The 27,484-nt window shown below is 37.9% G+C and overlaps 1 pseudogene; it reads right to left on the reverse strand.

Annotated features, from left to right (window-relative positions):
• Positions 1-27,404, reverse strand: LOC123596434 (annotated as a pseudogene).
• Between the last annotated feature and the right edge of the window lie 80 nt (positions 27,405-27,484).

Genomic DNA, 27,484 nt, shown 5'->3' on the forward strand with positions numbered 1-27,484 from the left:
TCAGCACTTATTAACTAATTATTTGTTGGTCAAAGGGGCTGGAACTGTTTCTCCACACATAAACTGGTCTTGGTCATCAATGACTTTTATAATGAGAGAACAACTAAAACACATCGCCACATCTTTCCCAGTCTCCAAATCTTTCTCGGTGATGGAGAAGTCATCTCCACACAAGCAGGGGTAGAAAAACATCACTGAGTCTTCATCTTACTGGAAGTCCTCAATGTCCACCTCATTGTGAAAACCACCATTGTCACTGGGGCCAACAAAAGGCCATCACTCCAGCTACCCCTGCCACCTGACACCGTCCAGCCAGTATAACCTCATGGGCACTGGCCAAGCCAGGTGTAATCACCAGAGGAACTCTAAAGTATAACTTTAAATAGAGTAATGAATTACTGAATAGATGAGGAAACTATGAATTACTCAATTATCCTCTTATTGTTTAAGTCTTGAAAAAAATATTTCCCTAAGCTACAAATATTACAAGAAAGATTTCAGTTTGTTTACAAACTTATACATAAAGTAAAACACACCTGGCTTTTCATCTTTCTGGCTCCAAAGCCAAAACAAGTAAGATAAGAACAACTAAGATAACATCGTGGCTTAAAAGTATGTATTTTCAAAGATAGCAAAGTAAGTCACATCTCCCTGAAATTGAAATCGCATATTAATAATTTAGTTCAAGACCATTCTTCTTTTTTCTTATAATGTTGCTAAACCATGTTTTCTCCACCTTTTATTTCAGGTAGTTAATCTTCTGGACACGCAGTCAAATTGACTTTTGTTTGATTTAGCTCACCATTCTATCCTGCCCTCATTCTTTGGAATACTGGTTCTGCCAGCCAGCTGCACATACCTCCCTCCCAGCTTTGGACCATCCTTAGGTGAGCTGTGGATATTCTGATGGGTACATTTTATTTCTGCACTAGGACTGAGTCCCTTGAAACTCTAGAAACAAAATGCAGATATAATAAAAATAAAACCTTACAAAGCGTGACGGTAAAGTAATGCTTAAGTATTGGCAATGTTATTAGAGTATCTGTATAGCTTCTCAAGATTTGTGCTTTGGTTTGTTATAGTTGGGGTTTCTTCCCCAGCTTTAGTGTGTAATAAATGACATATAACTTTGTATAAGTTTAAGGTTTACAATGTGATGACTTGATGTACATGTATATTGTAAAATGATCGCCATCATAAGGTTAGTGAACACAAGATTCGCACTTTTGAATGCATTCATTCTGCATTCATACTTCCAAGTTGTTCAGATTAATGTATATGCCTCGTCTATTGATATGCCAGTGAACCAATGTGGCATTATTAAAAGACAATCTACTCAGTACTGTATATAGTAACTATGAAGCCTAATACTATGTAAGTGAAAAATTAATAAACAACAAACAAGATCCTTGTTAGAGCCCAGCCTCAGTGGTAACAAAGGCTGTTAACATTTGGATTCAACTCAAGAGGTGAAGCCAGACCACTGGTTATGACCTTACAGCCATCAGGCATGAGATATTGCACATTTAACAAGGAGATGGGCTTAGGGGGACCCAGCTGATGGAGGATTTAAGAGAAGGTCATCACAAGAGACTCTTAGTTAAAGAGATGAAAGCTGCAGTGTAAAATTAGGCAGGAATCAGAGCTGAAGGCTGAGCAGGTAATCAAAGCAAGAACAAGACAGAATGTGCGAGCCATCCTGAATTCCTATGATATAAACAACCAGCTGTTAGGGAACTTAATCCATCAAAACTAATTAAGGAAAACAGCAGAACATTTTTAGGTTGCTAGCTCTTTAGGAGCCCACACGCGCCAATAATTTACCTGAAATGGGTAGACCTGATCTCATGCTAGAAGTGACCCTACAGGAGCCCTACGTGGACAGGGAATTCCGAAGAGTCTAAAAGTCCCACCGTGTGCCAGCTGCAGGTAGGCAGCAAGCCCACCTGGTACAAACATATTCACTAAGGTCATACCTTCAACTGAGTGATTCCTGACACATAAATAATTTTAAATTAAAAAGAAAAAATAATAAGGTGACATTAATTTTAATAATATGTTTATTTAACTATGTATTTTCAAAGCATCATTTAAACAACTAATCAATATTTAAAAAATAGTGAGATATTTTACTTTGTTTTTCATACTAAGTCTTAAAATCCTGGGTGCATTTGCACTTACAGCCTGTATCATCTGGCCTAGTCACGTCGCCAGTGCTTAATAGCTGCCTGTGGTTAGTAGCTACTACAATGGACAAGGAACAACTGAACTAGCACTCAAATATGTCTGTTACAGCCTTCAACTGATATGTGAGGGGGAAAAAAAATAATGGCCACTCCCATTTGTAAATCACATCACAATCTAAGAAATGTTTTAATATTTTATCTCCTAGAATCCAACACAATAACCTATGGGGTTGGTATGACAAATATTATTACCATCTCTGGCTGGCAGATCAGAGAACTTAATAACTTAAGATCTTTATAAGATTACATTCCTAGTAATAAACTTGAACCCAAGTCTTCTGTCCAGCAATTAGTTTACCCCAGAGAGATTAAATGAATTGCCAAAGGCTAGCCAGTGTGACAGTTGCAGAATATGAATTAAAATCTGGGCCATTTTAATGAGAAAGAATTAAATATGGCCCTTTGTAGCAACGTGGATGGAACTGGAGAGTGTGATGCTAAGTGAAATAAGCCATACAGAGAAAGACAGATACCATATGTTTTCACTCTTAGGTGGTTGCTGAGAAACTTAACAGAAACCCACGGGGGAGGGGAAGGAAAAAAAAAAAAAGGTTAGAGTGGGAGAGAGCCAAAGCATAAGAGACTCTTAAAAACTGAGAACAAACTGAGGGTTGATGGGGGGTGGGAGGGAGAAAAATAAATAAATAAATAAATAAATAAATAAATACATACATACATACATACATACATAAATAATAAAAAAAAATTTAAATAAACATGTATATAATAAACTCAAAAAAAAAAAAAATCTGGGCCATTTTACTCCCAAACCAATGCTCTCATTACCACAGCAACATTGCAGAGGTCCTCGTACTTATATACACAATTCTCAAGACTCCCTCACCAGTCATGCTAATAACCCCTAGGCTATTCTTACTTAAACTACTATTTAGGGCCTATTCAATAGAGTGATATAATTCTTCAGCCCTCTCTCTTCATTTATATGTCACAGGAGTGTTTCAATGGAGTCTTGGTTTTTTTATGGCAAGAATAGGAACCTGTAATTTGTAGAAGTATTTGCAACAAATTGCTAAAGGTATCCTTTTAAATAGTGAAATGCACAAGATTAAGCTTAATGTGATCCCATTTTTGTAAAACAATGACCAAATATCTTTCTATAGCTATATATTTAAATACATATAACAAATGTATTTCCGTCTTTATACTTACAATAGTGTACAGAAGAAAAATTCAGGAGAAAAACAAAGCAGATGGTTATTTGGGGGCTGGGAGAACTATAGTAATAGGTAAAGACAAGTAGGGAAGGGAGAAGCAAATAAAAAATAACAAAGCGAAAAAACTGCATCTACAATATGACTATTTATAAAATAGTAAGCTTGTGCGTGTATATACTAAATGTACATATATTTTTATGTGTATATATACACACACATATGTGCATATAATTGTATATATTTTTGTGTTATTATATATACACAGGTATATATGTTTTTAAATGATCTCTTTACAGTCATGTCATGTGAATAGTTTGGAGCTGAAATCTAGGCACCAGCATGATCAATTACCTTTTTAAAATTTTAAGCACTGACACTGGACAATTTGCTCAGATTTCAGGAATGTAAGTTTTTAATACTTTCCATATAGTTCAATGATTACTCTGAAAGACGGACTCCATAGACTGAAATATTAATCAGGAGAAACTACTTACTGACCCCTTACTATGTGCCAGGCACGGGCACTAGGCACACAGCAATGAACAAGACAAAGGCTCTATGTTCAAAGAGTTCATATTTTAATGTGGGGAAGTGGACAATAAACATAGACATGTGAGTTGTGCTAATTTCAGGAACTTTTAAGTGCACTGAGTAAGACATAGTGACAATTTTATCTAAGTCTGAAAAATGATAGGCTGTGGTCAGATTCAGGATATAATCTGGAAATATGGGCAACTGGACTTGCTGGTGGATTCAACAGGGACAATGAGTTTTGAAAGAGGATTCAACAACAATTTCCACAATTTTGGCCTGAACAACCACTGGATGGATGACAGTACCATTTGCTGATATGTGGAAGGATTGAGAGAGAATAGATTTTTATTTCTTTTTGAGAAAACTAGGAGTTTTGACCACGTTAGATTAGAAAAGTCTAAAAGACACCCAAGCGAAAATGTTAAGTAAGCAGTCAGAGTATACTTCTGATGCTCAGGACAGAGTTTAGGGTGGAGCTAAAAATTTGGGAGCCATCAGCACAGAGATGGTATTTTTTTTTTTTTAAATGTGAAATCCATTCCTTTTTTTTTTTTTTTCAACGTTTATTTATTTTTGGGACAGAGAGAGAGACAGAGCATGAACGGGGGAGGGGCAGAGAGAGAGGGAGACACAGAATCGGAAACAGGCTCCAGGCTCTGAGCCATCAGCCCAGAGCCTGACGCGGGGCTCGAACTCACGGACCGTGAGATCGTGACCTGGCTGAAGTCGGACGCTTAACCGACTGCGCCACCCAGGCGCCCCACAGAGATGGTATTTAAAGCCATGGGACTAAACAGGCTCTCCTCAGGAAAGTGTAACTAGAAAAGATTACAGAGCTGAAAAAAAAACTCTGGGGCAATCCAACATTTAGAGATGTGCTAAAGACAGGGACCTGGAAAACCTAAGAATGATTTGAAGAAGCAAACTGATCAAGAACACAGGTCAAGAGCAACAGAGGAGGAAAGGCAGAATATGTGGCTAACAATACAAGCGGGTGGTAGAAACATGAAGCATTTCTTGTTGGTGGCATCTCTTTTCTCTAGGAAATACAAAGCCAAGTTATCAGTTGAAAGTAAGAAAGAATAAGTAGTGTCTTGAAACTGAAGGGTTAAAGAGAAGACATGAAAGAGTCATCTAGGGAGGCTAAAGGTGAATTTACTGGAAAAGTGAAATAGAATTTTCTGAGTGTCTGATGATTTTGAGATCTGGGGTCCTAAACCTGAGGCAAGACCTGTGAGCAGCATAGTGTAATTATTATCCGGCACCATTCACCTGCTCTGGTGTAGGGCCAGGATACACAGATAACTGGGGCTAGGAGGGACTCACGTTTGCTTAGGTGCATACAATGTAGGTGAAGGGGGTCAAGAGAGTTAAAGATGTTACTGACGGAATGGCTATAGAGCCAAAACATGGAATCTAATTTGGAAAAAAAGGGGAGGGAGGACATTAACAGGTTTAAAACAGCAAAATGTGGAACAATTGATAGGAAGTCTTTAAGATGTAGCACTATCAAGTGGATATAGGGTAAGAGGTAGTGGTCAGCAGGCTGGGAGGCAAAGTCAAAGAGGAAAATGAGATGTGGGAGGTGGTGCAGTCACCAGTGATACCAGCTTCAGATATAAGTAAATATACAAGTCAGGAAAATGGAGAGGAGGAAGAGATTCCTGAAGCAGCTGAGAGCAGAACTCAGCAACAAGAGAAGAATGAGCCACAGTCACAGTCACCCAGGAGCCAGCAGTGAGAGGAGGCACCTGAGAGGAGGGTAGATGGCACCACAAGGTGAAGTAATGGTAACATCTGAAGTTGGGAACTAAAGAACTAGGTATTTAAAGAGACAAAAAGAGATTTGTAGGCAATGAAGAAAAATAAGAAGCCATCTATTCACCTCCAAGCCCTGAAGTGCACACGGAGCACGAGAAAAAACATAGCTACTTCTGGAGGGACTGCAGAGGGAGTGGTACCAGTAAAAGCTGGTGTCACTTGAACAAGAATGTCATAGGAACAATCAGACAAGGGGTGGAGGTGTTGAGCCGCTTACAGGTGACAGACCCTAGGCTCCCGAAGACAGAGTGGAAGAGTCTGGACAGGGAAAGGCAGAAGAGAGCATCAGACCAGAGTATGCTCTGAGCAATGAGAGGAGAATTGTTTTTGAAATAATGGATAATCTGGAAGGTCTCATCATGTAATGGCAAAACTTAAGGTAAGCAGGGATGTGAGGTTTGTGGGAACTGGCCCTGAGAATCTTGGCCCCCTCAGCTCATGACCATGGGAAGTGACATTGGAGAGAACTCAGTGGTTCCTGCCTGCAGCTGGAGAGTTCCAAGTAATGTCCTCAGGACTGGCAGTCCTTTTATATATAAATGTTTTTTCCCCTCATCAAAGGGACAAAGAACTAGGCTGAATACTAAACAAGGCAAAAACCTAGGATGTGAGAGCAGAAATAGAAGTAGGAAAGTACTTAGGGACAGATTCCATAGCACTATAGGTTTCTAAAAGTACAAATTGATGTAATTTGCAACTGTGAACACCGCCACCAACAAAAACAACAACTAAAAAAAGAACAAGATGTCCTAAAGCACAAGGCTTCTCTCCTCCAACAGGAGTTCTGGGAGGAAACTGGACTGGAAGGTGAATAAATCATGTACTTTCTCTGCCTGTATCAGTTATGACACTTTTGCTGCTAATTTCCTGGACATTGATTACTGCCTATATCCAAAATCTTTAAATTCTCAAATGTAAAAATAAATATCAAAAAAATTGTTGAATTTTGGGAGAAGGAGGCAAAAAATAAAATAGGGTAAGTGACCAAAAAAAGAAAAACAAACAAACAGAAAGATATGGTATACATATTTTGATTAAGCAAATAATTTCCTTTAATAAAAAGTTAAATTGACAGTGGTCAGTCTTGTGTATTTTAAGTGACGTAACATGAGCTCCTATATTTATGTAGAACAAATTAGTTTTCCAAACGTAAAGGCCACTCATTTCAATAGTTGGATTTTCTGACTTTTCCCAATTATCAGAGCAATGCATGCGGAAAATGAGAAATAATAAAGTCCCATTATGGTAATGTTACAACGTATCACAGGAAAAGCAAGAAAGAAATCTCTTGGGAAAGTCAATAAATAGGCAGCTTAATTCAATATTACAGTTGTGTTATTATATAGGCAATATTTTTTTTAATTTGGAACTGGGAAAATATCTCTAAAGACAGTTTATTTTCTAAAGATGATTTTACTTAACAATTGCCAAATAATTAAATTTACAGTGATACATGCTCATCCAAATGTTCTTAAAGGTGGAGAAGCCCACCATCTGCCCTGTACACCATTTGGAATCAGAATGACTATTTGGGAACCATAATGACCAAAGGCTTCCAGCCACATGCTGCCAGGCTCTGCTCCTCATGCCTGTTGTTAAGAGGCAGGCTGTTGACTCTAGAATTCCTCTATGAGTCATAAAGGACCTGATATGCTTAATGCAATCAATCGTTTGGGAGGATACTCACAATGTAACACACATATACACCAAGCTTTTCATATAAACAGCCTAAAGGAAATTTATTGAAAATATATGTCAATATTTAGTGCTAGGAATATTATTCTATTATATTAGAGCATTAAACTAAACATGTTTCTCATAAGCCAAGTTTATTACAGCTCAGGAAATATCCAATTTCAAAAAGCCATTGGCCACATGTTACGTGAAACAAACTGGTGTAGATTCCTTGTTTAAAAATTCAGGGAATTATAATCTTCTAAAGGAGACAGATAAAATCCAAGTAGTTGTGAAATCATGTGATTGCAACAGACTGGGCATTCTGTAACCATATATTAACTGGTATTCAGTGGGTCAATTTTATTGCTGGGTTAGAAAAACTGAATGGAATGATGAATGTGACTCTACTGTTGAAAGAGCAGAATTTCGTTCAATCTATGGGAAGTAGAGGGTATCTGAAGTTTACATCCTCAAAGTACCTAAGTAAAATTAGGACTCCTATGAATAAGACTTGGATTTAAAAAGCCAATCACTATCACTCTCCACCCAGCAGCAGTCAAACATTAGCTGAATCTACCTGTGTCTACTGTTCCTTCCCTCTCAATGACCGCATGTGGCCAACAAGTCCACAAATCCCAAATTTGCATCATCTCCTGGGTCCAGTGCCTACCGCTGTTTATTTGAATCAAGCTCTCAGTATCCCAGCTCCAAATTCCAGGCTTAACTTGGCTCAGATGTCCATCCATGGTCCAGTCAGCCATAGTGTCATGTGATACATAAGGCTACCCCTGCCACAGATTACAGGAAAGCAGATTCCCTAATGAAAAGAGTGTGTAGGGAAGAGATGATTGGCATCTCTACCGCAAAGGCATTTATTCTTCACTGTCCCCATGTCCTAGTCTTGCCCTTGTACAGCTCCCAGCACACCACAGAATTTGTCAATGATTAGCTCAGGGGTGAACACAGTGGTAGCAATCAACCTTGGTATTGCCTTGGGAGCATAAGTAATAAAATGCCTCCATCATAAGATTGTACATTAATTAGGATGTGTGAGGTCACAGAAGGCTCTTTTTTACACTCTTGCTAGTGATATGAAATGCTTACCATACCCTCTATAATTATCTCAATGAGAAATCCCACATTATCAAGTCAGTCTTCTTAAAAGCAAAAAAGAAAAAAAAGTAAAAGCTTTGCTACAAGCAGAAGAAATTACAGTTATTACCTACATGCAAATAAAAACAAATAGGTGTGCATTAGTTAATGAGTGACTTCCTATATTATTTAGTTCTGAATATTTCTGTCAACCACCTGAGGTCAAATTTTCTTCCTATCATTCTGAAGTCTGAATTTTCTCAAGATGCTGAATACTTCTGCATCTGATCCAAGCTGACTTTCCCTTTACTGTCCCTCTTGATCTCTGTTGTTTTTGACAATTCTAACTGTAGTCTTTTCTGATTTTCAGGTCCTCCTACAGATCCCTGAGTTCTCCTTGAGCCGCTATTCCTAGGGTCCAGAGCCATCTCCCTCTACTGTATAAACCAATCAGCTTGTTCCCTTATTTAATATAGCCCCTATTCACTGGTGGCCATAAACACTTTATTACCAACAGTAATGCTGAGAGTAATTAAGCACCTGATTACTCGTCCAGATAGTAATTACAACAGGGAAGATTCAAATTTTGTCTTTAATTTATTGGTACCTAGTGTTATCAGGCCAACATCACCATAAAAGGCTCCAAAAGTATTTTGTTGTAACAAATGTGAGCATCATATTCCACTCTTCTTCTTAAACATTCAAGCCACAAATTCTTTGAACTGTTGGACCAAATGAGAGAATAAGAAGACAAAAAATTTTTTTTCTAAATAAAGACAATTCATGAAAAAACATCTGAGAATAAATAATAGGTATGGTATCAAGAAACGGCAACTAAGAAAATAAGTTACTTATTTAGCAATGCAATATATTTATTTAGCAATACAATAGCAATGCTATTATATTCAGCACATGATTCCAATAATCATGATTTAAAGCTTAACAGAGTCCATTTATTCATAAACACCATTTATAAATGCCTACCTTATTCAGATGCTATGCAGGACAAATCAAAATTAAAATCATATCCCTTGGGAACTTTAGAGTCTAATTGAGAATTGAATGCATAAACAGAAATTATCACTCACAACTTTTTCGTGCTGAATATATTCTATCACATTTTAACCAGGTAGAGGAATTATGCCTTTTCCTACCCACTTGACTGATAGCCTAGCTGAACACAGAGTTCCAGATTGGAAATCATTTCAATCAGAATTTTGAATATGTTATTCCATTATTTTCTGGTATTCAGGGTTGCTCATCTGAAATTGAGTACAATTTTTGAAAACTGGTCAATTTTCTTCATCCTCAGAGACTTTGGGAGTTTCTCTTTGTCAATTTTCTGGAATTTCATGATGATGTACCAAAGTGTGGATCCTTTTCTCATCTGTCCTATTTTCTCCCAGTGGTCCCTATCAGTCTGGCAGTCCATAGCCTCTAGCCTGTTATTTGATAATTCTCCCCAATTTTTATTCCCCTCTGTTTTCTCTGTTATCTCTGCTTGTTCTAGCACCTGGATAGGGGACCGCTTGAACTTATTTTTTAACTTTCCTATAATTTCTCAAATTTTTCATCTCTTTGGTTGTTTTATTCATAAATTTTCCTCAAATATATCTTTCAAAGATTCTATTTAATATTTAATTTCTGGCCCCATAGTTTTCATTTTTTTGTTTACTCAATGTGATCCAATAGTTTTTATTTCTAAGAATTCTAGTTTATTTGATGTCATTTTTGTTTCATTTATAAAATATATTTTCTCATCACTTAGGGATATTAATTATAGTTTTCATTTTTTTATTTTGCTCTTTACATTTTTTATCTACCCTATGTTCTTTATTTCTACGTATTTGGTTTGGCATCTAAGAAAATTTTTTTAAGTTTATTCATTTACTTTGAGAGAAGGCAAGCACAAGCAAGAGAGGAGCAGAGAGAAGGAGAGACAGAATCCTAAGCAGGCACCATGCCATCTGTGCACAGCCCGATGCAGGGCTCAAACTCACAAACCGTGAGATCATAACCTGAGCTGAAACCAAGTGTGGGATGCTTAACTGACTATGTCACCCAGGCACCCCTATTTGGTTTGGTTTCTAAAAGAAACTGCCTCATATGTCTATCGATCCTTGATTGCTGATTTTAACAATGAGGCACTAAAAAACCAAGTAGATGCTGCATGTGTAGATGTGACGTGTTGACTGCTTCACTGACAGTGGATCTGATGGTGTTGTCCCGCTGGGCCCCTAACTGTCCACACCTGTAGAAATTTTCTCTGAGACATAAATCTCAAGAGAGGAATCCTCCAGTTTTTACCTGAGAGCCTGCCAGTATCATCAAAGCTCATTTAAGAGATGAGGGGAAGGGGATTTCATGGCACAGTGTGTAGATTTTAATCTAATATCTTTGTTTTCTGTATGTTTCACCTGCTTTCAGTTATGCCCAAGTCCAGAGTCTGCTTCGTTTAACCTCTCCAGAAATTAACCTCTAGTCTTCTATGGAGAAGGGGCTCAGCAAACTGTGGAAGGGGATCAGAAGATCTAACTGCTTTTATATAGACTTTCAACTGATCCTTACATTTTTGGCCCTGCTTGTACCCCCTCCCTCTTTTCAGAAGTACCTGAAATTCCCAAGCCTAGTTTCTAGGGCTCTGGAGCACATTCAGCTGACCTGGATGTTTCCCTCACTGCTAGCTTGAGTTTCAGATTCCTCATCTTCTAGGTCTGTTACTATTCATATATCTGGGGAATAAAGATGGCCATAATTATTTTGGCCCATTTGTTCTATTGAAACTACTACTTTGACTAATAAAATATGGCAGAAATGGAGCTGTGTGAGTTGTCAGACCCAGGCCCTAAGAGAGTGACAGCCTACGGATCCTGTCTCTTGGACACTCATTTAGATGGCCTGAACTACCGGGAAACAATCGAACCACGCTGCAGGACAGACGACATTGGAAGGCCCTGAGACTGCATGGAGAGAGAAAGAGATCCACCTAAGCCCAGACTCCAGCTCCCTCTGCTCAAGTGCATGAATAAAGCAACCCTAGGTACTCCAAATCAGTCCAACTGCAGAGAAATACCCCTCAGGAATCACAGTCAATACCATATGAAATATTAGAATCACCCAACTGAATCCTGTCCAAATTTTTGACCATAAAAATTGTAGAGTATGATATAATATTTGTTTTAATCCATTAACTTTTGAGATAGTTAATTATGTGGCCATAAATTACCAGAGGAATCTGTTTTCCGCATCCAAATTATGTTGTATTTTTCCCCTCTCCTGGTCTCTTTGCCCTTGGGACTTATAACTTTTTTTTTTAATCCCTATGCTGTCATTTTAGGGAGCTTTCAGTGGCGGTGGTAGAGAATGCATATATGCTGTCCACCATGCTTAATGAGAAGCCACCTCAGTTACTCTTTAATCTCTTTTATATTCCGAAGTATGATTTTTTTTTTGTATATTTCATTGTTAGGTTTTTGTTGGATTTTCAAAACATAAATGGAAAATTCTGATGGCATCAGCTATCTCTTCCATTAATTACACTTCCACAAACCAAAGTCATTCTGATAAAACAATTACATTCCTTCTGGTCTACCAACACATTTGCGATATTAAGATTGAGCCATATTTCTAACAAAGTTTAGCATTCATTATTCTGCCCAGAAAAGTCAATGACAGATAACAGCAATGAATTTAATGCCACCTGTCAACTCATTTTACAGAACTAAAGAGTCTGTCCTTTTTTAAAATCTAGTTAAGGAAATGTCTACTCTCATCTTTTAGCCCTATTTCTGACAGGATCCATCAGTACTTGGTAAAAACTGGATCAAATTAATGCTTTCTGGCTTACATTAGCAGCCAGCAAGGTCATTCATTAGTGTGTGAAATACACCCAGAATTTCAAAAAGATAGAGGTGTCATTTGAGAAAAGAACACACTAGTGCTTCATCCCAATCACTCCTACACCACAACCCAAGTTGTAACACATGATCCTTTTCAGGAACATGGCATTACGTAAGAGTATAACCAATAACAGGTGTTCTGATGTTTCCTTAGAACTCAGCATGCTATTGGGGCGCCTGGGTGGCGCAGTCGGTTAAGCATCCGACTTCAGCCAGGTCACGATCTCGCGGTCCGGGAGTTCGGGCCCCGCGTCGGGCTCTGGGCTGATGGCTCAGAGCCTGGAGCCTGTTTCAGATTCTGTGTCTCCCTCTCTCTCTGCCCCTCCCCCGTTCATGCTCTGTCTCTCTCTGTCCCAAAAATAAATAAATGTTGAAAAAAAAAATTTTTTTTTAAAAAATAAAAAAGAACTCAGCATGCTACTGACATATAGCTAAACAGCAATTACAGTGATTTAGGGATTTAGAGGAGTTGATGACTGCTGCTACCATAAGCTTGATTATAACAGAGAATTAGGGATTGGGGAAAGAGGAAAGAAGGGTAACCCTAGATATGTCTGTATTTCCAAGTGGGTGCTCAGTAGACATTAGTTTCCCAATCCTTTCTTTTGTCCTTCTGTGGAACTACCCAATGAACACAGTATATGGGGCCAATTCAGGAGAAGGGGAAGAACAGGGATTCTGGAGAATGGGCTGTACAATGTGCTGTGGTCCAGTGCTTCTCAGATTAATGTGCATACAAATCACCTAGGATGCTCTTAAAATGCAGGTTCTGATTCAGTAGGTCTCACTAGTACTGAGGTTCTGCATTACTAACAAGATCCAAAGTTATGCCAAGGTTTCTGGCCCACAGAACTCACTTTGAGAAGTGAGAATATAGTCAGATTTTATATATCTCTCTTCTCTCATTAAATTTCAGCTCTTATCCTCCCAGCATACCAACAAAATTCAGAAAATATTTTACCAAAGGTTTAGGACAAAAGAGCACAGCATAGCAACTTAAAAATTAGGCCTATATGTATCCCTAAATACCTCATTCTTTTAATATGCTTTTTTGAGCTTTACAAATAAATGTTATAATCTTCTGAGACACTTTTTTTCATCATGTTTATCAAATTTGTCCATACAACTGCCACTTACAACAATAATGATAAAGTTCTGATTCTTAGCTCAGCGGTGTGTTCACAAGTGTTCATTTTATTACTATGCTTCAAAATTAAACATCACTGTGTATTCTTTTATATGTTTCAAGTACTATATTCTAAAAACATTTCAAATAAATATTTCACACCTTCTTTCTTAAAGTTCCTACAGCCATTAACACCTCCAGCAGTGTCTTCTGATCATCCACTCCATGGAGCCCAATCAAAGACCAATCACTTGGTTCCAATCCCCCTCCCTCTCTTCTTTCATTTGTTTTCCTCTAATTGAAGCTCTTAACTCTTCAATCCCTATTACTGATTTTTCTTCATGTATTATTCAACATTAACTTGTGACAGCTGCAATGTCTCAGCAGTTTTATTCAATAATACAATATTCTAGCTCATATAAAATCCAGAGCTAAAGTTCCTGGCCATGACATCTTCTGGGCCACTCTTGCAGGTACTCAACCTCAGGACTCATGATATTTCCATAGTTCTACCATATTAAAAGCTCTCCCTTCCAACTGTGTGGTTAGGAAGGAAGAACAAGGAAGACTGCACAAGGGCTGTTTATGGCCTCAAAGTGGCATATATCACTTCCACTCGCCTTCCATTAGAAGGACTTAATGACACAGTCCACCTGGACACAAAGGGATACTGGGGAAAATATGTCTTCTTGTGTTCCCAGGAAAAAAATAAAATAGTTTTGTAAACAAAGAAAAAATAATTTACCCATTTTCCCTTCCACCATACACAGCCCCTTAAAAATTAAATTCTTGGGGCACCCGAATGGCTTAGTCGGTTGAGCATCCGACTCTGGCTCAGGTCATGATCTCACAGTTTGTGAGTTTGAGCCCCGTGTCAGGCTCTGTGCTGACAGCTCAGAACCTGAAGCCTGTTTCATATCCTGTGTCTCCCTCTCTCTCTGCCCCTCCCCCACTTGCACTTGGTCTCTCTCTGTCTCTCAAAAATAAATAAACTTTTTAAAAAATTAAATTCTCAATAATGTTCATGAAATGAATTGGCATGGGTAGTTACCTGTGAAGAGGGATATAATCTGACTGCATACACCTGGCTTCTTGAGTAACTGCTGAATATTTTGAAACCCAATTTTCTATATTGGTTTAAAAAATGTTCCTATATAATTGAAAGTCAATACACTGTTCATTGATAATTGTATTACCTTTGGGTAATACAAAAAGTAAATTATAGTCCCTGTTCCCTGAAGGCTTATAATCCAGTTAGGAAAAAAAGATACTAGCTGTGCAATAATATAGAATTTAAATATCAACTTTAAAATAACACACATATGTGGAATTTAAGAAACAAAACAAATGAACATAGGGGAAGGGAAGGAAAAATAGGAAAGAAACAGCAAGGGAGGCAAACCATAAGAGACTCTTAAATACATAGAACAAACTGAGAGTTGCTGGAGGGATGTTGGGTAGGACGGATGGGCCAAATAGGCGATGGGCGTTGAGGAGGGCCCTTGTTGGGATGCACACTGGGTGTTATATGTAAGTGATGACTTACTCAGTTCTACTCCAGAAACCAATACTACACTGTATGTTTACACTAATTTGAATTTAAATAAAGAAAAAAAATGGAAAACATCCCAAGGTACTCTTTCCTAAACAAATCAGTTAGGAAAGTAAAAAACAAACAAACAAACAAACAAACAAATAAAATAACACTAGACCAATTGCCAAATGATTGTTGTGAATCCTATGGAATATAAATTTTTTTAAGAAAGTATTAATTATGGCTGTGGAAATATGGAATCATTTGAAAATATTGATAGATGACTGATTCATTGATTGATATAGATAATAGATAATTAGATGATAGATAGATAGATAGATAGATAGATAGATAGATAGATGGATAGAATAGGTCCTTTTCTCTAAGAGGTACAAGATATGCTTGTGATGCACAGAAAAGTACACATAGACAGAATTGAGCACATTTTAATTTTACTAGCTTGACCTATGCTGCAATAGGCCCATTTATCCTATGGCTCAGTTCCTAGTATAGTTTATGCCTCCGTAAAAATAAGGTACTATAATGTTCTACTCTAACTATTATGCTTCCATTTTCTATTAAAAATTCCCTTGGTAATAAGGAAACAGGCAGGTTCATTTATCCCACAGGGCCTATAAATTCAGCAAACAACATCCTGTATTGCCCTTAAAATTAATCACATCCCAGAGTGCCTCAAAATGAACTTTAGCAAATAATGCAACTGTGATAAAATTTGCATATCAGATTTACAATGTATTCAAAGCTTCTATTTCCTCCCATCTCAGCACTTCTTTCCTAAATGAAATTGTACATATCCGGTAAGAGCAAAGGTGAAGTGCACTGCAAGAAATGTCAACCTTACTAAAAGAAACAGATATGTGACGTGTGGTCTGGGACCACGGTGACAATATGTACACAGATGGTAAATCTGCATTCAGATTCACAGTTGTGGTTTGGGGCAGGATACATAGGTTACCTAGCAAGATAAGATTTTTCTCTTGCTGGCAATTTCATAACAGGAAGTAGAGCCATTTAGAATTATTAAAGGGAAAAGTTGTGGCTCACACTAATTAGCATGTGAAATATATTGAGCGTTTCAAAAAGATAGAGGTGCCATTTGAGAAGGGAACACACTAGTGTTTCATCCCAATCACTCCTGCACCCCAATCCCAGGTGTAAAACATGATCCTATTCAGCAGCATGGGAGTTGTAACCAATAGCAAGTGCTCCAAGTGATATTTTCCTAGAAGTCAGCATGCTACAGACATATGGCCAAATAGCAATTACAGAGACTTAGGTATTCATATGAGGCATATAAATTCATTTATATGAATTCTAAGACATCAGGACTAGTCAAAGGAAAAACCCAAAGTGATTCCCACCCTAAATGTTCATTGACCTTTCCTACCCCCATGACAAACTTTCTCTCCTGCCCCTATTACAAACACCTGGTGGCCTCCAGCTCTCTTCTTCCACCAAAAATGTTCTCTTAGAAAGAAATCTGCCAACATCAAGTTATCTGTCTGTACCCTCATGCTGTGCATCTCAAATGAGAAGCATGGACAACGTGGAGCAAGTGCTGGGGAGCAGTTAGCCAGCAGACACATGAAGTCACGGGGTAAAACTGGGGCCACACATTGCGAAAGTCAACTTGACTCAAGGTAGAAGACTTTTCTATCGTAGGATCAAATGTACATTTAAATTAATTCTAAAGAGAAACTCTCCGTTGGTGGCAGATTGGCTTCCTAATCTACACCACTGTTATGGATCTAGGTCCAGACATACATATTCGCCTTCTTCTGTCCTTATGGATAATTAAGAGGAAAATTTTGAGAAGCATTGTCTTTACACTTGTACTATGTTCGGATCTACTTTACTTTTCAATGCAGTCTTGTTACTTTCCAATGATTCAGGAAGTATATCTGTATAGGAAACTCTCTTATCCATAAAGCAAAGCTTCTCACCTTTTTCTGTATGAAAACACCTGGGGATAAGACACACACTGATGAGCAATACAGAGGGTGATCCTCAGCAGAGTATTAGAATCTTGGCAAAACATTGATTCTGATAATTCCCTCAGGAGGAGTTATTCTATTACCTCATCCCATACTTCTACCTACTCATTTAGCCAATAAACATTTATTTAAGGTCAATTCTCTGTGAGTCACATGCTATGCCATCATTTAGAAACTTACATATATTTGAGGCTGGAGATAAGGAAGGCAGTGAACAGTTTATTGTAACATAAGGCAAAAATTAGAATCCATAGACCTTTGAAATGGCAGTAAATGTGTCTAAAAATCAAGAGAATAAGAAAACAATAGCTAAAGCAGATCTAGGGATGATTCAGATTTTGAAGTTAGCAGAGAGGTTCCCTTACAATCTTCACCATTGCCTCTCCTCATCTTAACTCAGTCATGAACAACTCCAGGAGACCAGAAGTACAGCAACAAGGATTCAGACACCAGCACACAACACAGAGCAGAATATGCATGAGGAGGAATCTGGGGACAGATTGTCACAGGACTGGCACAGAAATCATATAGAATAAGGACTGCAGAGAAGGCACTAGGTTTGGCAAGAATAAAGTCAATGATGACCGATCTTTGAGATAACTAAGAAGTACTTAGGAAGATTTTTGTGGGTAGGAAAACAGAGAGTAAAGCATACAGTCCTGGAGTAGATTTAAGAACACAAATTAAAAAAGACTGACATCGGAAGGGCGCCTGGCTAGGGCATGTGACTCTTGATCTCAGATTCATAAGCTCAAGCCCCACATTGGGTGTAGGGCTTACTTTAATAAATAGATAGATACATAGGTAGATAGATAGATAGGCAGGTAGGTAGGTAGGTAGGTAGATAGATAGATAGATAGATAGATAAAAGAATAATCCTGGGTGACAAGGATAAAATCTGTAACCTCCTATTTAAATGTGCAAAAAAAAACCTTTAATGTAAATTTATTTTTATAACTAAATTTATTCTGTTTCCAGCCCTCATTCCCATACAGTAGCAAAATAAAACAAAAACTCTCATATGTGCATTTAAGGTATCTCAGTCTTTTCTTTAATATTAATTGAGGGGGTGCCTGGGTGGCTCAGTCAGTTAAGCATCCAACCCTTGATTTCTGCTCAGATCATGATCTCATGGGTTCATGGGTTTGAGCCCCACATGGGGCTTCACAGGCTGACTGTGCACCCTGCTTGGGATTCCCTCTCTCTCCTTTTCTCTCTCCTCCTCCTGTGAACTAACTAACTAACCAATAACTAACTCTTTCTCTCTCTCTGTCTCTCTCTCTCCCTTCCTCCTTCCCTCCCTCTCTCTCAATAAATAAATAACTTTTAAAAAAGATTAATTCAGGATCGTTTAGATTAGTTTTTGGGGGTATAATTTCAGGGATCACTTACTTAGGTTCTCTGCTTTCTGCTTGACCTAAATCTTGGGGCGCTTACTTATCACTGTGGCACCAATGTAAGGGATGCCTGATGTACATTTGACCCTGCTTTTCAAATATTCACACCTTCTTGAATATATCCCTCATTTCACATGATCCCCTTTGTCTGCCACACTGGCATCTGCTAAAATATGGCTTGTTTTTTTTATAGTACTCTTAGCTTCTCTAGGCCCCTCTGCATCCTCCTTGCCCCAACGAGGGCTGTTTTAGGCCCCGGTAGACTTCCTTATCTCCAAGGAAGCCTGATAATGACAGGCTGCACTCTCAGTGTTACACCGAATGTGTCCTCCCACAGGCCTACAGCACTCTCCTCAACCAGGTCTAATATCCCACCGTGACAGTGCCATGTCACTTTGGCACCATGTGGAATGTGAAAAGGGGTTTAACAGTTTCCTGGGATACACCCTGGAAAGGAAGAAACAAGACACTCTCGTTTTATCCCTGCTGTCTCTTCCTCTCCCTCTCAACCCACCTAGAAGGTTTTCTACTTTCCACTTTTATCTGGCAACAACTCCAGACAAGTTCAAAATGATCAGATCCTCCTCCCCTCACTGGGGAAATAAAGGAGGAAAGCTACAACAACATAAACTCAATTGCTAAGAAAATGAGAATGTAAAATGGAACTTTTACTGAATATTATTCTTTAACACTCGGAAAGTTTATGTGGTAGGCTATGTTCAGTTCTGCCATGAGCCCAAAACACAAAAAATAGAACATAGACATATGTGACTGAGACACAAGCAGGAATGCCTTTATTGGCACTGGTACTCTGTGTCCCCACCCATAGAGTAATTGTTTCAACAGCAGGAAAGGACCTGAAGTTTCTTGTCTTCTCTGAACTAGTGGTTCTTAAATATCCTCATAGGCAGTACTGTCAACAGGATCTGGGTGGCAGCTCCTTAAGGAACAAGGGGAGGCATCAGGTAACTGCATACATTGGCCTGCATACTTTTCTGGTGGACATAATTTACACAATTGTTTGCTAGGCAACCAAAGTGAAAGTAACCTTGCGCCATCTCCAGTTCATCATTCCAGTGAGTCTTAAACCGATACCAACTTTCATAGCCTTGCCTAGCTCAACGTCCCCCTCCACTGACCTTCTGTTATCCCATCTTCAACTTGCCCTTAGCTTTCTTTCTCCTTATAACTTTGACTTGTCCAATAAGAACTCTTTCCCTGAACTCTATCTTGAAATTTCCTTCCTGGCTTGCCCTGATCCCTCTCAGGTCAACTTTTCCCTTGGATATCATCCCACAGGCTCACCTCTCTCCAGTTGCCCTGGCCTCAAAGATGATGCAAGCCACCTTTTTAAAGACATTTGTATCAAAAGAAAAAAAATTATGCAATCAACCACCTTACACTAAATTTCAGGAGATCCTGGCCTCAGCATGCTACAAATCAGACTAGGCTTGCAATATTCCATTATTCTACTTGTGTGTAAGACTACTGTAATCAGTTTCCTATGGTTGCTATAATCACAGACTTGACAGCTTAAGGCAATGTAAATTTATTCTCTTACAGTTTGGAAGACTGGAAGTCTGAAATCAGTTTCACTGGGCTAACGTTAAGCTGCTGGCAGTGCTGATTCCTTCTGGAGGCTCTGGGGAGAATTCATGTTATTGTTTTTTCCTAGCTTCTAGAGGCCATCTGCATTGCTTGGCTCAGGACTCCTTCCCTGCATCACTTCAATCTCTTGCTGCCATCATCTTCACAAAGCTCCCTCCAAGTCCCTTTTATGAGGTCTTGTGTAATTACATTTAGGGTCTGCTCAGATAATGCAGGATAATCTTCCCATCTCCAGATCCTTAATTTACTCACTTCTGCAAAGTCCCTTTTGCCATATAAGGTAATAGGCACAGGTTCCAGAGATTAGGGCACAGATATCTTTGGTGGAGCCATTATTTAGCCTACCACAACTATAAATACATAATAACAGAAAACTGTCAAATGTCAATACCACCATGAAAGTAAAAAAAAAAAAAAAATACTACAGTAACAAGGAAAAATAACTTCTATAACCACAATCATTAAACCACTCATTAAAATAAACTTTCATAATATTAAGGGCTTTCCACTGAATATATTTAAGAAGCTTCAAATTTTTTTCATTTAACATCCATGTGAGGAGAGCTCCATGGAGAAATCATTTTTCTTTTCACTATTAGAAAAACTCTAAGCTCACCTACAAAAGCAACAATTTCTATGTGTACCAGGTGTAATTTAAATAAAGCCATGAAAAAATGGCACTGTCTACGATCCAAAGATAATAACCTTTTTCTTTCATGCTTTTTGTTTATACTTAATATAAATAATGTGGATAAGTCAACTATACATCAATTAAAAAAATAATAAGGTGGATATTAGCAAAGTAAGGGCCATCAAGTAGCAAGGGAAAGTAAACAAAGTGCTTTAAAGATCATTCAAAAATGTCTTTCAGAAAATTCTGTGCACTTGTAGGTAGTCACATTTTGTTTTCAAATTACATCTTTATTGGGGCACCTGGGTGGCTCAGTCAGTTGGGCATCCAACTTCGGCTCAAGTCAGGATCTCACGGTTCATGAGTTCAAGCCCCCCATTGGGCTCTGTGCTGACAGCTCAGAGCCTGGAGCCTCGTTCAGATTCCGTGTCTCCCTCTCTCTCTGCCTCTCCCCAGCTCATGCTGTGTTTCTCTCTGTCTCTCAAAAACGAATGTTGAAAAAATTTTTTTAATTACATCTTTACTTTTATAGTGGGTCAACTTGTCAGCAAAATATAGGCATAAACTTTCAACATGGTATTAAAAGACATATTTCATGAACCATATTGCTTGGGCTCCACGAGGTATAAATAAGTACCTTTCTGTAGCAACTTGCCTAACACTGTGAATGTTAGGCATACCTTGAAAGTCATAGTGCATATTCTGACCTAAGAGCAGTATAAGCTTTAACTCCTCTGTGCTTCAGTTTCATCTGTAAAATAAGGATAGTTCCTACTTCTTAGGGTTGTTGCACAAATTAAATCGTACACAAGAAAGTACCTAGAGTAGTACCTGGAAAATAATAAGTTCTCAATCCACTTTAGTTATTTTCATTATCTCAGCTTTTGGATTCAACAGTTTAATTTTTAACAACAAGAAAAATCTAGAATGACCATAAAAATAAAATACAGCGAATTCATGTAAAGTACATGCACTCATCAAATTAGATCACAAAAATAGACTACCTTAATAATAAACACATAGGTAAGTGAAACAAAATAAAGAACCCAAAATGGGCCCACATAAATATGATTTTAACTGATTTTTGATTATTTAGCAATTGGGCATCCATAGGCAAAAAAAATAAATAAGCCTTGACTTAAATCTTACATCTTGTTCAAAATTAACTCAAAATGGATCATAGATTTAAATATAAAACTCTGAAACTGTAAAATGTTCAGGAAAAAATAATACAAGAGAAATTCTTTGGGCTCTAGAGCTAGGAAGAGTTCTTAGAATTGGCATCAAAAGCAAAAGCCATAAAAAGAGAAACTAATAAACTGGACCTCATCAGAATAAAGAACCCAAAATGGGCCCACATAAATATGATTTTAACTGATTTTTGATTATTTAGCAATTGGGCATCCATAGGCAAAAAAAATAAATAAGCCTTGACTTAAATCTTACATCTTGTTCAAAATTAACTCAAAATGGATCATAGATTTAAATATAAAACTCTGAAACTGTAAAATGTTCAGGAAAAAATAATACAAGAGAAATTCTTTGGGCTCTAGAGCTAGGAAGAGTTCTTAGAATTGGCATCGAAAGCAAAAGCCATAAAAAGAGAAACTAATAAATTGGACCTCATCAGAATTTAAAATTTTGTCCTATGAAAGCCCATATGAGGAGAATATACAGATAGCAAAGAAGCACATGAAAAAGATGTTCAACATCCCTTGCCATTAGAGAAATACAAACTGAGACCACAGTGTAATTTCAGTACACACTTAACAGAATGGCTAAAATAAAAAAGTGACACCACCGAAGGCTGGCAAAGCTATGTTCAGAAACTGGATCACTCATATATAGCTGGTGAAATCATAAAATGATATAGCCATTCTAGCAAACAGTTTGGCAGCATCTTGTAAAACTAAACACTCATCTACTATACATCCCAACAATTGTACTCCTGGGCCTTTATCCCAGAAAAAAGAAAATTTACATTCACACAAAGACCTGTGCGTGAGTGGACCAAGCAGCTTTAACCATAACAGCCAAACACAGGCATCTGTCCAGATGTCCTTTAAGGGGTGGAAGGTTAATCATATTGTGGCACATCCATATCATGGGGTACTACAGCAATTAAAAAAAAAAAGAAGGAACCATTCATACACACAACAACCTGGCTAAATCTCCAGAGAATTATACTAGGGGGATAAAAGCCAATTTTGAAATCCAACTATGATATGTATGGTTCCAACTAGATAACATTCTGGAAAAGGCAAAACTACAGAGACAGTAAAAAATCTGTGCTTGTAGGGGTTGCAGGGAGGAAGGAATGAATAGACAGAACACAGAAGATTTTTGGGACAGTGAAACTATTTTGTGTGATACAGTAATGGTAGATATATGTCATTATACATTTGTGTAAACCCACAGAATGTACACTAAAAGTGAACCCAATATAAAACGTATAAACTATGGGCCTTATCTAATAATGATGTGTCAATTCAGGTTCATCAATTGTAATATATGCATCATTCTGGAGGGGGAGGCTATGCATGTGTTAGAGTACGTGAGAACTCTCTGTACTTTCTGCTCTCATTTTGCTGTGAACATACAATTACTCTAAAAAATAAAGTCTATTTTTTTAAGTTTATTTATTTATTTTGAGTGGAGGGAAGGGGTAGAGAGAAACAGAGAATCTGAAGCAAACTCTGTGCTGTCAGCACAGAGCCTGACACAGGGCTGGATCCCATGAACCATGAGATCATGACCTGAGCCAAAATCAAGAGTTGGATGCTCAACCAACTGAGCTACCCAGGACCCCCCCCCCCAGTCTATTTTTTAAAAAAGGTCACTTCAGAGGCGCCTGGGGGGCTCAGTTGGTTAAGCATCCAACTTTGGCTTAGGTCATGATCCACCACTCGTGGGTTCAAGCCCCACATTGGGTTCTGTGCTGACAGCTCCGAGCCTGGACCTGCTTCAGATTCTGCATCTCCTTCTCTATCTCTGCTCCTCTCCCACTTGTTCTCTCTCTCTCTGTCTCTCAAAAATAAATAAACTTTAAAAAAAAATTTTTAAGGTTACTTCATGCATGATTATATAACTTCATTGAAATGGCAAAATATAGCAATAAGAAACAGATTACTGGTTGTTTAAGGAAAACATGGGAGCAGAAGGAAAGTAGGTGTGGTTATAAAAGGATAACACAATGGGGTGCCTAGGTGGCTTGGTCAGTTAAGCATCAGACTCTTGATCTTGGCTCAGGTCATGATCTCATAGTTCGTGGGTTGAGCACCACATCGGGCTCTGCACTGACAGTGCAGAGCCTGCTTGGGATTCTGTCTCTCCTTCTCTCTGCCCCTCCCCCACTAATGCACTCGTGCACGTGCTCTCTCTCTCTCTCAAAATAAATAAACTTTAAAAAATAAAATAAAATAAAATAAAATAAAATAAAATAAAATAAAATAAAATAAAATAAAGGATAACATGAGAAATCCTCGTGGTATTGGACCTGTTCAGTATCTTGACTGTGGTGGCAGATACATAAATCTAAAAAATGATAAAACTGCATAGAATATACACACACACACACATACAATATACAGATGCACACATATGTGTGAAAGTACAAGTAAAACTGGGGAAATATGAATAACATTGTTGGATTGCATCCATGTCAATATCCTGGTTGTTATTACACTATAGCTGTTACCATTGGGGGAAACTGAGCAAAAGGTACAAGAGATCACTCTCTATTATATATTACAAATGTATGTGAATTACAATTATTTCAATTTTAAAACTGAACTTCCTTTCCAGCAGGTTTTAACGATGCCACAGAAACTTGCCATAGCCTTCTTAATTTTGCTGTTTATAACCAATATTCACTCTTCAACTAAAGTCATTAGCAAATGAACATGGCATGCTTCCTCTCTTTAAGAACTGAAAGCTAGAAGCACTTCAGTTGGTTGAGGGTCCGACTTTGGCTCAGGTCATAAACTTGCAGTTCATGAGTTCAAGCCCCATGTCAGGCTCTGTGCTAACAGTTTAGAGCCTGGAGCCTGCTTCAGATTCTGTGTCTCCCTCTCTCTCTGTGCCTCCGCCACCCACACTCTGTCTCTCTCTCTCTCTCAAAAATAAATAAACATTAAAAAAAAATTCTTCTTTAATTTTAAAAAGAACTGAAAGCTATTCTAGCCTTAGAAATTCCTGATGTACTGGCATTTAGGGCTTGCCTCATCTTGCCTGTAAGGTTGTGCAGCCTTACCATCCAGAGATTAAAGGAACTACAGTCCACATAGCCAGGTCCTGACAGTGTTTGGTAGGTCACAGGCTTTGTCGATGTCACTGAAACATCTGTGAAAATGATCTGCTCAACTGGGTTAAAAAAGCAACTTACTGGCCAGGGGGAAAGAAATTTATGCCACAGAAAAAGCAACTTACTGGCCAGGGGAAAAGAAATTTATGCCACAGAAAATTATAAAGATGCAGCCAGCCACCAACAAAAATATTACGACATAAGGCAGACGGTGATGAGAATCAGAAAGATCTATAAAGAGAATTTCTTTCTCTGCAGCAACCATAAGGGTACACTTCCGAAGTAAAGAGAGTAGGGTAACCTGGGTGGCTCAGTCGGTTAAGCATCTGACTCTTGATTTCAGCTCAGGTCATGATCTCATGATTTATGAGATCAAGCCACTCATTAGTCTCTGTGCTGGCCTGCTTGGGATTCTCTCTCTCTCTCTCTCTCTCTCTCTCTCTCTCTCTCTCTCTCTCAAAAATAAACTTACAAAAAATAAGGAGAATCAAAGTAGACCCCTCTAAGCTTATCACTGCCCAAAACTTAATTTCATTTCAACCATGAAATTGTATCTACTGTCTAAAGTGTAAAATGTAAAGATTTTGTTGGGTTCTAATTGATACCATCTGATAAGAAACACCAGATTTTGATGCCGAGAGAAGGGAAATTAGCTAAATATTGAACTGAGAAACACCAGATTTAGACTGTTAATGAAAGACCACATATGGAGCAAGGGAGGAAAACAGACTAGAAGACTGGTTTACTGTTTTCTTTTAAATGTTTTTCTTTTTTGTCTTTCCTTTTTCTTCTACTTCTCTATCTCTTCTTCTCCTTATTGTATGTTTTGTTTCATTTTTTAAGATTCTGCACTCAACCTGATCTCCCCAGCTTCTACCTAAATAGTTCATTTCCAGGCTTCTGATATGTCTAAATTTTTCAGACAGACTTGGGAAAAGGGGTGAAGCAGAAAACACAGAAATGCATTAGCATTCAGGACTGAGAAGCAAGCCCCTCAAGAAAGAAGGTGTCCAAAGAATATAAATAACTTGGCTAAATAACCTTAGTCACCAGCAAAGAGAAAGCAAAGTGTTTATCATAAGCCATCTATCCTGACCCATTTACTCAATCTTAGTTAGGTTTAAATCATTATATATATACTCATATATATGTATATACATACACATATATATGTATATATGTATATATGTATATGAATATGTATATGTATGTATACATACATATCATATATACAGTGACAGTATCATATATACACATATATATACATACACATACAAAGATCATATATATATATGTATATACACACACACATACACGATCTTTTCACTAAAACCTAAGGCACCTAGACCAAGACAGCACCAGTTTGGTATTTTCATGACAAACAAAACTCAACATGGGAGAGACACCTTCACACCTCTACGGGGAGGGGAGCTGAGTATAGGTGAGGACCCATGTCCCACTGAAGGTTCCATATAGCATGGTCCTGCTGGGACCATGCTATGTAAAGGAAAAGCCTTAACATAGCAACTAAAAAGATGTATTTGTGAGATCACAGGAGTCATCCCTATAGATGCCCAGAAATGTATAGAAGGGATACAAGGGGTAATGGGAATAATGAAATAGTAGATAGCAAAAAATCCAGAAAAAAAAACCCACATAATTTACTGTAATTAATATAAGCACATTTTTACCCTTAAGCTGATGTAGTCCAGGGAAATACAAATTTCATGTACATACAGTTTACTTTCACTTAACAAAGAAAGTACTCAATTGGAATAAATTGACCCCTGGTCTCCTCCCAAACCTACCTGAGTAATCCCTATGGATGTCTTTTTATACTTTATATAGTTAGTCAAATATAGCTTTTGCTAATGACAGGTTTTTATGTCAGCGTGTAAATACTTGTAAATAAAAACTACAGAATATAATTTCATGTATACAGCAATTCATTGACTGCCAGCAGTGAATTAAATGCAGCATATAACATTCCATCAACTTCCCAATAGATGTGATCTTTTACCTCTGAGCAAACTATCTATAACATAGACTCCAACATGTAAAATAAAAGTTCTTCATGAAAGAACCTCCAGGTCTTACTTGCAACACTTTCCAATTTGTCCTGTGATTTTACCTAACTATCTAATAAATTCCTTCTTCCTAAATGGGAATTTCCATGGCCACCTTTGGTCATTATTTTCACATCTGAACTGCACTCAATAATATTCTTTAAACGTCAGTCCCTTCTTTGTTCTATTTCATGCCCTCTTGCTTTTGAACTATTATATCCTTGAAGAGTTTCCTTTTATATACCTTTTCTATCTTCCAAACTTTATCTGCATTCGTCATGTTCACCTTTCATTTCCCTCTCAAGAATGAGCACTGATCTCATTTTTTTAGTCTCAACAAGGATCTGTGACCTAAAGATC

The sequence above is a fragment of the Leopardus geoffroyi genome, chromosome B1 (assembly GCF_018350155.1).
Source record: "Leopardus geoffroyi isolate Oge1 chromosome B1, O.geoffroyi_Oge1_pat1.0, whole genome shotgun sequence".
Lineage (NCBI taxonomy): Eukaryota > Metazoa > Chordata > Mammalia > Carnivora > Felidae > Leopardus > Leopardus geoffroyi.